This window comes from Euprymna scolopes, chromosome 13, assembly GCF_053919585.1.
Source record: "Euprymna scolopes isolate OS-2025 chromosome 13, ASM5391958v1, whole genome shotgun sequence".
NCBI classification, from domain to species: Eukaryota; Metazoa; Mollusca; class Cephalopoda; order Sepiida; family Sepiolidae; genus Euprymna; species Euprymna scolopes.
In genome coordinates this window covers 68,789,705-68,805,255 of record NC_136494.1, presented here as the reverse complement: position 1 = coordinate 68,805,255, position 15,551 = coordinate 68,789,705, and positions in this window count along the sequence as shown.

Genomic DNA, 15,551 nt, shown 5'->3' with positions numbered 1-15,551 from the left:
AAATTCGATAAATAATTGCGCACTTCACTAAAAAATACGATAATTTCTTTCGGCAATTTGTCGTTACGTGATGTTACCTCATCTATGGTAGACCACAAGGTCTACAAACAGTTGTTATCGCCCCCTTTTCCAAAACTACGTCACTTTCTAATGAAAGTCTTGCACAAATTATGCGATAAAAAATTGGAAAAACCAATTTTATATGGTTTATGAAAAAAAAGGTTTATATGGTTTATAGAACAAGTATATGGTTCACAGGTTACAAAAGGTAAACTGATTGTAATCATGAAATTAAAAATACATTCAATTTATGAAAATAAGATGAACTTGCTGCACTTGTTCTCCCCTCCCCCACTGAAAATATTTCAACCCACTCGACTAACAGAAAAATCTCAACTCTTTATTGTAGAAATCCCTAGATGATGGAATATTTTTGTTTTCTTTCCGTGTATTTATTGCCTGCCTTGGGAATTTACTTTTTGTTTCCCCAAATGCAATGTGAATAAACATTTTACGTCTAAATAATCCTAGTCCCTATCACAGTAGACGCTTATGCTTCATTGGAATGTCTTGTTTGGAGCGAAATAATATCTTTCCTGTTATAGATCTCTTATTATTTGATAATTGTAAGAAACTTAAAGTGATTGATTTATTGAAATTTAATGTGTAGTTTTTTTTTAAAAAAGAAAAAAAAAGTGAAATTATGATACTAAGTGGCTTGTCTTTAAATCAACATAGATTTTGGTGGCAGAATTAGAATATTTTATTTGAATTTAATTTCTCTTTATATTGCATATTTCGATAAAGTTTGTGACACCAACATACCTGCTAAAGTATTCCGCTTTCTGAAAGTCTTTCTGCTATGACGTGCCATATAGCTTTGTTCAACAATGCAATGTTAAAACCTGCCATTTTATCCCTCCCATGTTAATGTAAAACAAAAATATCAGAAAAAAGCAGTTTTAGTTTTTTTTTTATTTACAGGTATTTACTAGGAAAAATTTAAAGCACGATAGAAATTAGTGTGAAGTAAAAATAAATATAAAGCGAAAATAAAGATATTTCACCATAAACGGCGTTTGGAATTATAATTTAATTCAATTATTAAAAAAAGGGCATTTGCCTGCTTGTTTACATCAAAAAATATTTTAAGAATGCGAATGACCACAAATAGAGAAGGGGAGTTATGCCATACATTGTTCTCGATGAAGACCACATATCACTGGTTTGGGGGCTAAGATCAGCGTCTATCTTTTTCTCGTTCAATGATAGAGAAATCTTTAGACGGGGGCAAGTTTAATTTTCGTTCTTACCTAGAGTGCTCCATTTTGGGGTTCCTGATTTTTTCCACATTAAAAATCGATCTTGTGTCAAAACTCCACCCTCCTGGGGAGCCAAGTAAATAAGAACACCACTGGTTTGTCAACTATCTGATGATGCTGTGACTTGCGCTTGACTTAGTTTAAAGTGTGGGGACTTGCATCTACCACACTATCTCATCCAGAAACACTTGATCCTGATGGCAAGACAAGGTCAAGACGACCAAGCGTGATACTAGATGCAGGTGTTGTCTCTAACACATACAGAACCTAGCATTCCTAAAATTGACATCCATCTGGTGTTGACCAGCCTTATCGTTGCATGACTTCGGAGTTTATGTACACACACATATATATCTCGCTTATGGAAAAAAATAAACCCTTATAAAGTTGATTCTCCACTTAATTGTCAAAACAAACGTTTGACATACATGGAAATTTACAGGACTAAATGAACTTCATATAGTCCTGTAAACGCTACCGTAGTTTCTTCCAAACTATCATTAATTTTTGTTTTTAACACTTCGATACGCGCGAGATAAGATGGAATTATTTGAAATTCAAGTATTTATTTTTGCATATTCTGATAGCAAATCATCCTTAATCTTAGACAAAAATAAAAATCGATTCAAAAACCTTAATATATTTAAATACGTTATCCATCGAGACAAAAATTGCAGTGACTACTATTTTTAAGAAATAGTAGAAAAAATTTAATATCCTGCTTTTCATGACAAAATTCAGGTTTTTCTCTTTTTGTAAAAAAAACAATTACTAAAAAATAACGGATTTTAATAGATTAAAAAAAAAAAAGAATAGCTTGATTTTTTTTTGTTTTTTTTCCCCATTTTTTTGTGTGTGGGGGGTTCTTAAGTTACATTATTAGATCTATAAAATGGAAGTGAACTTTTAAGTAAATGGGGAGAATGTTGCCGTTGATTTGTTTTTTATAGGTTTCAAGAGATTGCATTCTACCTTATATACGTATTTGTCATACGGTATAATCACGTAGATACATCGTTCTCGTTAGATCACCGAAGTAAAGCATCGTTAGATCTGGTCAGAACAAAAAAGGATAACCATTTTGTAAATATCAGGGGTGGTATGTGCACCATGTTATTTCTGCGTTGTTTTCCGTCGTTCTTCGTTTCTACTTGCCACTGGATTCAAGCAGTGCCGAATCGGGATAGGAGTAGTTATTGTGCAACTCTTGCTTTACAATTAAGCACATGTCGTCTATCGTTCTTCCAAGAGGATCAGATGGTCTGTAATTCCGACTGACGCACAACATCATCGTATTACACATTATAAACGAAAACTGATTTGACATTATCTTGAAATAAGTTTGGAGGGAAATGGAAATCTTTTCTGTTTGAAAATGTACATTCACAATTTAAAAATATACCTAGGTTTTACTTTTTTATGAAAAGCGAAAAGACAACTTAAATATGCACAAAACTTAACTGGACACTTTTTTTTTTACTGTTTCATTTTTGTTACTAAGGAGTAGTATTTTTACCGTCTAATGATGATCCCTTCAAATGATGCATAAAAATTGATACTTTTATTTATGGCTATGGGAAGTTATTTTCCTTTTATTTTAAACTAACTTGGGTGCCAAAAACAAAGCGGTAGTATGCAGGCAGGCTCGACCCCGTACCGCGAAGAAGGTGAAAAAAGTCAAGTCTTTGCCATTGCGTCCGTCGCCAAACCGAAAGTGGCGAAGGTTTAAATTAAGGCTAGTTAATCGAAAAGAGGGGATGACTTTCGAAAATATTGGCGAAAAAAGCGTCCCCTCCCTGTAGAAAAGTGCCCAGTTGAGGGTAAAAGGAAGTAATGTTTTTAGCCAATATTTCGATATTTGTCGTCCGAAGAGTCTAGCTTTAAAATGATACCGATCTAAAAAAAATCCGTCGCCTCTGTCGAAAGTTTTAGGCAAACATACATACATACATACAAACAGACAGGTGAGATTTACATTATAGATTATCAAAAGTAATTTATTTTCTGTTTCTGTCTTTTATTTTAAGACAGTCTAAACCTTTGTGTAAACATTGGTTTCTCCGCTCTGTCAAATTCTCTTCTACCACTTTGATTATAAATGTTTTAAAACTTTTTTTTTTTTTACACAAATTTACTCAAGTTCTAGTAACAGACTCACTGCTTTCTATATTATCATTTAATCTTTGTATGAATTCCAAACCACCTTCCCCTGTAAACAGTATTATTCTCTTATTCATTGTTTAAACTTATGACACCACGAGTAAAAGAGGGTTTGATTTCCAATCTCTTCCCAAAATAATTTTTAAGTTTCTGAATTTTTTAGATGAAGATGGATTATTCGTATTTTTTGGACTCTTCGGACTACTGTTCTCATCTTGAGTGTTATTTTCGCGTCTCGGACTTTTTAACATCTTGCATAGCTTAATATCATAAATGCATCTGAAGTTTTATTACCACACAAGCCGAAAAGCCCGACATATAAAATTAACAGTAGATTCATTGAAATAAGAGGGCGATTTGGAAATATGTTTCTGTTTAAAGCACAATTGCAGTACAGTACTTGACTTTTTCATTTAAAACTTAAATTCAAACATAACTTAAAAAAAATTTTTATATATAAAATCAACAGTAAGTTTTTTACAGTTCAATGTCGATTAAAAATTATTGAACTAAGTCACTGCGAAAGGTATGTGAAGTTGATAGCTAGAACAATCGCGGATAGGTCAACAGTTATGAATAATCTTGAAAATGTACTACAAAATTACTTCAGGTATCAGTTGGATACCATATTATGCATATTAGCTCTTCCATAAATATAGAAACTAATACATATTAGGTTGCTTCATATTTATTTGTTTAAAGCAGTAATGCAATCAACTAAACCGACGGAATATTTTCGTATAAGGTTTTCCATTTTTACTAACAGTATTCTTATTGCGATTACTTATCTTATTACTGCTTTTTATTTTCACTGGTATTCGGGTGCCAGTAAGCCTCCCCAAGGTCCAAGTCAATTTCACTCCTCCAGTCTAGTTTGATTTCTCTCCGCGGTCTTTTCATTGTCCTAAACTCTTCTCGACTATTTAATATGGTGCCAGCCGTGCTGAAACAATTTTTTTTTCATGGGGGTCACCACTTATCAAGGCCCGAAGGCCACTCATGGATAATGGTTATTGCGTGTACAGTAATAATTGAGATAGTATTGTAGTAATCATTAATATTGGGGGTTTTGATAGTGTCTTACTTAAGGGAGCGGTTTGTCAAGAGTTTGTTTATATTGGACTTGAAGACGTCCAAGTTGTAGTCAGGTGGGAAACAGGCAAGCGGCAGAGAGTTCCACTGGCGTGCACTTCTAAGAAAGAAGCTTTGCTCATGGAATCTACGTTTTGATTTAGGCACAGATAGTGGGGAAAATTATTGACAGTAGTTTCAGCCAGACGGGTGTTTATCGTGAAAGATTGGCGAGGGAGGACGAGGGATTGGAGCTCAGACGCGCACCTGCCATGGAAATAACGATAAAACAAAGACAGGCTCGCAACGTCTCTTCTGTGGGAGAGAGGTTGCAGGGAAGAGAAAAGGGCACCCCCTACTAAACCACGAAGTCTATTTTGTACTCTGTCAAGGCAGGGTAGGCTGTTTTTAGCAGCTCCTGTCCAGATGTGGCAGCAGTATTCCATCCTTGGACGTACTTGGCTTTTATACAGATAGAGAATTGCATCAGTAGTGAGATATCTTCTGGAGCGGTAGAAGGATTCCACCATTTTCCCCGCGTCACTGGCAACATATTTGATGTATGTGTTTCATTTCAGATCAGGAGTAAAGGTCAAACCCAGAAGCTTGTCAAAACATGGAGCCTCCCCAAGACGAGCCATCCATTTCAATTGATGCCAGATGGGGATCAGGGCGTTGATGATGTAAAGATAGAAGCTTGGTTTTGGATGCATTAAACGTGACCAGCGACCTATTCCCCATCCTTGTACTACGTGCTCAAGATCAGAGATAATTAGAGATAACTTTGTCATTTACGGTCTTTGATGTGTTGCCATTTATTTATTAATATTTTACTAATATTTTGCGTGTCTATGTTCTTGACTTTTATTTTATTCTTAGTTATAATCTTAGTATTTTTGTTCTATTATTACTATTGTCTGTATCACTGTTAAAATTACTATTTATCGTACTGTTAATATTAACAATGTCGCGTTTCTTAACACATCTTTACTATTTTCTTGGTCAACTCGCATTTGTGTTAAGGAATATATTCATTATGCGATAATTTTAATTTATTAGTGTGGCATCTTCTACACTAGAATGTTCACGTGTTACAATAAAATGTTTAAGCTTTTGAGCGGTTTCATTCTAAAAATAATACAGCGGTGTTAAAATATTTAAAATGATTTAATCACCTTTTTAAATTAGGCTAATTCAGTCATAAAATCTTTATTAACACGATATTACGATGCAAATCTAAGTGCAACTGCTATAAAAAACAAACAAACAAAAAACTTAAATACTCTTTCTAGGACTAGTGAAATGAATTCCTCGAACAGAACAGTTCCGCCACGCTTTCGCGTCTTTGTATGAATATTAAAATTAAGATATAATAATAAACCTTATGTTTAGAATGTTTATTCAATTGAGATAAAAATTCATAACATGGTTTCTATTCTTAGAAAATATCTCCAAATCACGGGCTTTAAAAAATATAGATTTAGCGAATATCATTTAATTGGTGTCAATATTTTTACCGAGGGCGTCTAATCACTTTTTTTACCCTTTACATAATGTTAAAACTAAATATATCTTGCATTATGGGGTTTTGCGTCTTAAAGCTGTGTTTCAAAATTAATATTTGGCTAATAAGTTTACAAGTAGAATCCTTAAAAAAGACTGACAATTTTAACATGCTATAATTTAGAAAACGTCCGACCACAACACATAAATTCAAAATTGCAAAATTTTACGAGAAAAAAAAAATAACGGAAACCTTGTCAAATATTGTTATATATTCAGGTGGAAGATATTATAAAACGTGTCATACGGTGTTTGTGAATATATTCCATAACGACGTACACGTTGAATAGTTGGGTTTATCTTTTTCTCTGTATATTCGTGTATGTGTAAATGCATGTGTGTATATATATATATATATATATATATATATAAAATGTCGTATCATTTAGTTGATTGTATAATTTAACATTTATGCAACAGTTCTGACAGGAAACGATTGACGTGGACGTATCAAAGCAGTTGTAGACAAGTTATTTTTTAACATGTATTAATAACACAACACATACCCGAATTATTTATGAACATTTCTCATGATCTGGCCGCCATTTTCAGAGATTACACGTTCTTTACATCTTGGCTGTCCTAAGTGACGCCGCTTTCCACGTCATCTTGGTCGTCCGTTCTCTCTGATGTCCAGCTAACGACTGCTTAGAATCTCCCCAAATCTACATACATCACATGTTCCTTTACACCACATCATTACGTGTCTCGGTCGAACCCGATGTAACCCCAATCTTGTTATTTGTTTATGCAAACCCAGAAATAATGTTTACATCTATTTTTCTATTTTCACATTCCTTTTGCGATTTATATGTCAATCATTCTTTCCCCAATTTAATTATTTTTTCTTCTAATCATAATTGTCCAGTAACCCGCCGTCGCTCAAATCGAATAATAATGTTTTAACGCTTGGTCCTGCTTGCCACAGTTAACAGATACCATGCTATGATCACAGCCCAAAGGGTCATAACATTACAATATGTTCAACTGTCAATATTTAAAATGCAATTTTTTGATGGTCACATAATTTCGATAGCTACTTAAAGATACTTGAACTTTGTCATAAAGCAGGAGATAATTATGAATTGCTTGTGGGCATGAGCGAATACTTAATCGCACGCACACACACACACAAACAAGAATGTCGACATTCATTTTAAAGGAAAAAGTGCCATTTTAATATTGATAAAGTGCGTTTCCCTTTAGGCCTGTTTCCTTTCACAGGGCAAATATGCAAATATTAAAAAGAAAAACTCCAATTTGAAAAAAAAAAACGTTTTTCTTTTTAGTATCAACTCTAACCTGTATTTTATTTATTTTTTTTATTCAAAATTAGAAATGTTGATCTTGGTTTTTCATTTAGTGTGATTGTAACTGGAGAAAATCCATCGGATTAAAACTAAGCTTTTTTTTTTTTGTATTTACACTCGCTGGACAAAATAATGGAAACTACTTGAAGCAATGATTTTTTTAATGGCAGTCTTCCTTCACATGAAATCCTTCCGTGTGGAGCTCTAGGCGAATCGTTTTCTGTTGAAACGGGATTCAGATGATCGTAAACGAGTGCTGTAATTTTGAGTGATGTGGTTTTGTGCTCTTCCTTCACAATCCTTACAATGACTACAATCTCCTCCAGACAGCTTCGGCTTTCTTTTAGAATCTTGGTTAAGGGGGGCATGTTTTTCCATAGGTTGTCATAACTTTTAAGAGTTCTTCTAGATATTGTCACCATCTCGGGTCCTTCTGTTACGGTAGTACCTGTAACACGGAAATCTGTCGTTTTAATTTTTCTTACTACTATGCACTATCTGAAACCAATTAATTCAGTCAATAATAATAATAAAAAAAACTGATCTTTTTGTATTAAAAAAGTGTTTTAAAATAGCTACAAAATGCAGTTTTTTTTCTTTTTTATCTAAATTATATGCGTATGTATCGCTACTATGGTTTTGCCGATTCTGGCACTGACGGTAACATTAAAACCATAATTTCACATGAAAAACTTCGGCGTTCTAATATATGGCGCATTTCTACGCGATCGATATATTCTAGCAAAATAATTTGTATAAAAGTTAGAAAAATAACTGACAAAACTGCACAAATGCAGCTAATAAAATCGAATACAAAAAATAAACAATTACAAAAATAAAAACAGCAGTCAACCAACTTATCGATTGCGTTAATAAACTTATATTTGACTGTAGAAAACTTTTTGACTTTTTTTTTTGTGTACATATATTTTACTACAATCTCGGTAACTTGATAAATCTATTTCCAGTAATGTATTGCTTTACACCAAATGGATATCGTTACTTTATCTACCAAGAACATTCTCATCCAGGAGCACTCGTTTAGTCATTTCCGACTCTGTATTATGGGTAGATATCCATATATCAAAACTGTATCACGTCTAAAGGTTAGCAGACAAGTAATATATACAATTAACATCCAGTTATATTTCTAATTTGACTTGCCATTTTTAAGCTAATGTAACCTATGCTAGACGCTGCAAATATATTTATCTGTGACCTAATTCATTTCTCTTCGAACGAGAAGTATTAGGCCTTGAAATGCCATTGTAAAAAAAAAAAGTGTCTAGAATTTGTATTCATTATTGAATTGACAAATAACCAATATTTAACAGTTTACGCTCGGATCAACAAACTGCTTCAAAGTAACGACTGTATAATTATAAAAAACGGTTAAATATAAGAAAGATACGTAACAGATTTCTTGGAGTCTATTTAAAAATTATGCTGCGCATGTAATAAAGACGTTAATCGGAAGAAAAACAAAATGACATGCAATAAAAAACAGTAGTGCTTTAGCCAGGGTTGGAGTTTATTATGTAGTGGCAAGGTATATTGCATTGCTTGAGTGTATATTGCTTCTTTTTTTTTTTTTTACATGGTCACCACTTATCAAGGCCCGGAAGCCACTCGCGGATAAGGGTTATTGCGTGTACAGTAATCAATGGGATAGTATCGCAGTAATCGTTAATATTGGAGATTTGATAAAGTGTCTTACCTAAGGGGGGCGATTCATCCAGGAATTTGTTTATGTTTGACTTGAAGACATCCAAGTTGTAGTCAGGTGGAAAACAGGCAAACGGAAGAGAGTTCCACAGGTGTGCGGTTCTAAGAAAGAAGCTTTGTTCATGGAATCTACGTTTTGATTTAGGCACAGATAAAGAGTGGGGAAAATTTCTGACAGTGGTTTCAGCTAGACGTGTGTTTTTCGTGAAAGAAAAAGGGACAAGACATTGGAGCTCGGACGGGCACTTGCTATGGAAATAACGATAAAACATGATAGGCTCGCAACGTCTCTTCTGTGAGAGAGAGAGAGAGGTTGCAGGGAAGAGAAAAGGGCATCCCCCCATTAAGCCACGGACGGAAAGATTTGAGCATTGCCGATGCACTTACGATGTAGGAGAGACTATTCGGTTTTGAGGAGGGTAAAATTTGGTAAGCTAATATTGTTGTTGTTGCAATATTTTGGACTTGTAATGGGGTATATATTTATTTTCGAAAAATATAAAATTTCCAGAAAAATTTGGCACAATGCCGAACATGGAGGAGGGGGAAAGGACGGTCTCCTCTGTCTAAAGCTAACTAATCTAACCTAACTAGTTCCTACTGTCACTCTTTCACCACAATACCACATTCATACTATACATCCATCAGCGTATAAATCCTTCGTCAGTCACCATAAGAACATCATACCATGATAAACGAATTAAAATCAATAAAAAATGGGGGTTTGGGATATAAAAATTTTATAATACAAAGAAAAAAGGAAGTATTTACAATGTTAGTAACAAAAGACCCCCCCCCTGTTGCTAAACTGTGGCAGGTGCGCTGATTTGCCAGTCGAAAAGGTGATGCGGGTCCGAACGCTTTATTTAGACACCTCTTACAAAAATTTCGAAAGGGAACCCGCATCTCTGGCGAATCAAGCCATCTGTCAGGGAGGGGAATGGGGCTAAAAAAAAAAGAAAAAAAAAGGGACAAACTTAAAAAGGGCCTAATGATCGCTATCACACACTAGTTAGGTTATGAACACAAGAGCCTAGAAAATGGTCCTACTCTTGCCTAAACCGTGACCTACTCTATACTTTAAACGAGTACGGGCTGACGTTCGTTTCTGCTACCAAAAATTCTTTTCCTAAGGAAAATCCAAGAACCAATCAAGACTTGCTTCTCTCACCCGACACACACGCGCAACTGACACCCACCTTTCAATAAAGTCTGAGGAAGAGAGTCTCTCTCGGCCTTGATACGACTCTTCAAATGATAACGGAAGATTCGTACAAGGTCGAGGGGAGCGAAGTCTTCAGATCCATAGACCACTCTCGTACGTGTGTTCTAGATAACACCTCTCATCACTGCTAGCAAGGTCAAACACAATTCTTTTCTAAGCCTATCCGCTGTCAGAGCCCAATTGCTACATACAAGCCGGAAAATCTTTATTGGTATCCTCATTCCAGAGGCCACCGTCTTGTGTGCACATTCGATCTAGGTAGTAGAGTCGTAGTGTGTGGAACCGAATCTCCACGTTTGGCATACCTAGACCGCCTTCAGAAGGATGTAGGTAGCAGACATCGCGACAAACCATAGGGGCCTTTCCAAGCCATAAAAAGTTGTAAAGGGCTCTCTGCAAATATAGCAGTGTATTTGACGGGATTGGAAGCACTGATAGACGATTAATGAAGATTGGATAGATGTGGGTATTACACACCTCTGCTCTCCCCTTTAATGAAAGGTTTCTACTGATCCACAGCGCAGATGCGGATCGAACCGCTTTCAGAACCTCCAACCAATTTTTCTCCAGCTGGAGGTCAGGACCAAACCAGACGCCGAGTATCTTGCAAGGCCCGTCACTCCAACTAACGCGCCCCTGAAGCGGCATACCCCTCCAGGCACCAATGTGCAAACTCGAAGACTTGTCACAGTTAATTTTGGCCCCCGTTACCGTTTCATACAATCTGATTTCTACACCGACGACACCAATTTCAGAACTGCTCGTTACAAGCACAGTTACGTCGTCGGAATAGACGGAGTACATTACCTGGGCATCCGCACCTGGCAAAGTGATTTCGCGCAGGACCGAATTCACCCGTACCTGCGCAAAAATGGCTCTATCGCAAGCACGTATAGCATGAGTGATAACGAGCACCTTTGACGAATTGAACGTGATAAACTGAAGGGTATCGACCTTTTCCCATTTACTTCTACCATCACCGCGGGGTTAGCATAGAGAAGATTAATCCACGAGCGAAATTGTGGGCCAAAACCGGCTGCCGACAAAACAGCCCCCAAGTACCGATGATCAACCGTATTCAAGGCTTTGGACTGATCTAAATTGATCAGCGCGGCCTCAGTGTCGACTTTTTCTATCATCAGGGGTATCGTGTGCAAGTTATCCTGCATTGTCCTCTCGGGGCTAATAAGACGAGTCAGGACAAGCTGCAGACGATTTGCGAGAATCTTGGCCAAAATCTTTAACTCAGCGTTAAGCATCGTTACTGATAAATCAAAACTGGTATACCCGAATGGAACTGTATTCGACATTAAAGAAAATGGAAGACTATATTATTTAAATAGCGTAGTTCCATCGAAAACCGCCTGCCATGATCTACAGACATGGCATAAAATTCTTGAACACTGCAATATTCCTGATATCAAAAAGTTGCCGACTGTAGTTGATGGAATGAAAATACAAACATCAAAAAACTTCAATTGCGACGTCTGCACGCAAGGGAAAATGACAAACTATCAAAGCAAGATACCAGACAAAAAGGCTAAAAAGATCCTATCAATGGTGCATTGTGACTTGAACGGTCCCGTGGAACCGATGGCCAGAGAACATTATTGATATGTGTTGAATTTCGTAGATGACCATTCAGGTTTAATAATGATTAACTTTTTAAAGAACAAATCTGATACCCTGTTAGCAACTAAAAAATATCTAGCCGACATGGCTCCCTACGGTGAAGTCAAGTGTATTCGCTCTGACAACGGTACGGAATTCACCAATAAAGACTTTGAACTTTTACTAATTAACCATCATATCAGGCATGAAACATCAGCTCTTAGATCGCCACACAAGAACGGGACTGCTGAACGTGCGTGGCGGACATTTTTTGAAATAGCAAAATGCCTACTCATTGAATCCAAACTCCCTAAAAACCTCTGGACGTACGCACTCATGGCGGCAGCCTATATACGCAACAGGTGCTTTAACAAAACACTATCTAAAACTCCATATGAATCTTTCTGTGGTAAAAAAAACAAATTTAAGCAGAATGGTTCAACTTGCTTCGCATATATAGATAAAAAGAGTAAATTGAATATTAAAGCCGACAGAGGTATATTTCGTGGATACGATAAAAACAGTCCAGCCAATTTAGTATTTTTTTCCAGAAAAAAAAAGAATCCGATGTGTAAAATTCACAGACACGTTTAATTTTACAGACGAAACCCCGTCATATGAAGAAGATGAAATTATATTGCCTCAAATAATTAAAACAAAGAAAGACAATAAAAATGACGGAGACAAGAGTATCCATGATGATGATAAAGTCGAAAGATATCCCAAAAGAAATAAGAGACCCGATTTTTTGCGGTCGACAATATAAAAGATTATCAAATCGACTATTGCTATTCAATGGAAAATGCGCCGAAAAGCTTTAACGAAGTAATTAATTCAAAACATTGTGATGAATGGAAAATTGCCATGAAAAAGAAATAGATGACTTAACCGAAAATGATACCTATACGGTAGTGCCTCTCCCAAAAGATAAACATATTATTTCTACAAGATGGATCTTTACAAACAAGATTACAGCATCAGGCGTAGAACAGTACAAAGCTAGATTTTTTGCTAAAGGGTAATCTCAGATTTACGGTATAGAATATTTTTCTACGTTTTCACCGACCACAAACCTAACGACAATCAGAATTTTACTGCAAGTCGCATCACAATATGACCTAAGCATCCATCAAATGGACGTAAAAAATGCTTATTTGAATGCCCCAATAGACTGTGAAATTTATATTACCCCTCCAGAGGGATTTATAATGAAAAATAAAAATAGCGTGTGGCGACTTAACAAGTCATTATATGGTCTAAAGCAAAATGCTCAGTGTTGGAACACAGTATTTCATGATTATATTATTAAACAACAATTTAGACAATGCGCTGTAGACCCCTGTTTATATACCCAACACAAAGACGATAAACTACTGATTTTGGTTTTGTGGGTCGATGATATTTTAATCACATAAAATTGGGACATAATGTTGACCGATGTTAAGAACAAATTAAATAAAAATTCAAAATGACCGATCTTGGCAAAATATCCTAGTTTCTTGGGATAGAATTTACTCAAAGCAAAGGACTTGTTACGGTGACTCAATCGAGATACATCGACAAAATACTATTAAAATTTGGAATGGGAGAGTGCAAGAAACGCTCTACACCGGTCGAAAATGATATTAATAAAAATATGCACTCAGAATCTGAAATAATAAATGACACACAATATCGCGAAATTATGGGTAGTCTTATATATTTAATGACTGCAACCAGGCCCGACATATGCTATACAGTAACAAAACTGTCACAAAAGTTAACACGACCGACAATGAAGGATTTAAACAGAGCTAAACAAGTCCTGCGTTATTTAAAAGGAACTAAAGAACAGCAGCTAGTATTTAGAAAATCAAGAAATCCCCTAAAATTAGAAGGTTTTTCGGATTCAGACTGGGGAAACAACGAAGATCGCAAGAGTATATCTGGATATTGTTTCAAACTCTCAGAAAATGGGCCTATTATTTCATGTAAATCTAAAAAGCAACAGATTGTATCTCTCTCTACGTGTGAAGCAGAATTTATCGCGATCACACACACGACCCAGGAAGCAATCTACCTTAAAAATATCCTAAAGAATATTTTAGAGCCAGAATTAACTAAAAGCCCCGTAGTAATTAATTGTGATAATCAAGCCAGTATAGTCTTAGCACAGAACACGATAATCAACCGAAGATCTTGGCATGTAGATATAAAATACCATTTCATAAAAAAACGAGGTGAAAAAGGAATCCATTATTTTGAATTACATATCATCAGAACAAAATATCGCCGATGTATTCACGAAACCCTCAACAAGAATAAAGTTACAGCATTTTTTCTCAAAACTTGTCGGGGGATTCGACTAAATAATTTTTTTTTCACGGCCTTGTATGTATATAGATTTCTATATATAAAAAATAGTCCTGGTCAAGACGTTAAACTGTATCCATTTCATTTTTATTAACATTTTAACCTACTAATGCGTAACTAATACTTTTGCTGAAATAAAAAAAACTCTTTTCCTTTCGACAAAATACATTTTGCATGCTTATTTTAAGGCGTGCAGAAATTACAATTGACTTTTATTTATTTTTTCTGTGTACATTAGTTTTCTTTTTTATTTTTCAAAAATGTCCTATCTTTTTTTGCATTGTTTTCATTAACAAAAAACTCTTTAAACGGGTACATATTGCATGTATATTTATTTATATGTATGCGTTTTTCTTTTCTTTTCTTTTTTTTTTACAAAACTGCATAATCAAATTTAAGAAATGACTTCTTTTTTCACATACCCACCCCTTTTAAGGTTGAAATACCTTCCATTTCTTTTATTTCTCTTCTCTGTACACATATCTGGTTTGACATTTGAACACAATAAAAATTGCGTCTTTTTACATGCTAAAACTCTAAGATCCAAATGATTTCTAATTTTTGTTATGTATAATTGAATACAAAAATATATATTTATTTTTGAGCAGAACGAACACAAGGGACTTCCCCATTATAACAAAATAGGGAGGATGTTGCAATATTTTGGACTTGTAATGGGGTATATATTTAATTGCTGCCCACATCAGCAAAATGTGGCACAAGGCCGGAAAGCGGGAACCCCGCAACCTCCCCTAAAGAAGGGGCACTCCTGCAATTTTAAAAATTGCCTGAATAACCACATCGGCATTCCCCGGTCGGGGTGCCTCAGGCAGCAAGCAATAAACTTGCCCCACCGGAAAGCCCGGTGGCAAAGCCCTGGTGGGTGGACCTCCTAGGTATTACCCAGGCGGTGTACCTCAGTGCAACAGGTGCTGGGCCGGTTCCCGGCCCCTCACCTGTTGGGCTGAGTGTCAAGTGACGAATCCTTGACATGTACTACCCTGTCTCCCTGCAGCCGAAGCCGCCAAGAGACCTTCCCCATCAGACGCAGTAATGTGGTAAATATTTATTTTCATAAAATACAATAAAAAAACATTTTAAGAAAAATGTGGCACAAAGCCGAACATGGGGGAGGGAGAAGGGCGGTCTTCTCTGTCTAAAGCTAACTAATCTAACCTAACTAGTTCCTACATTCACTCTACTTTCACCACA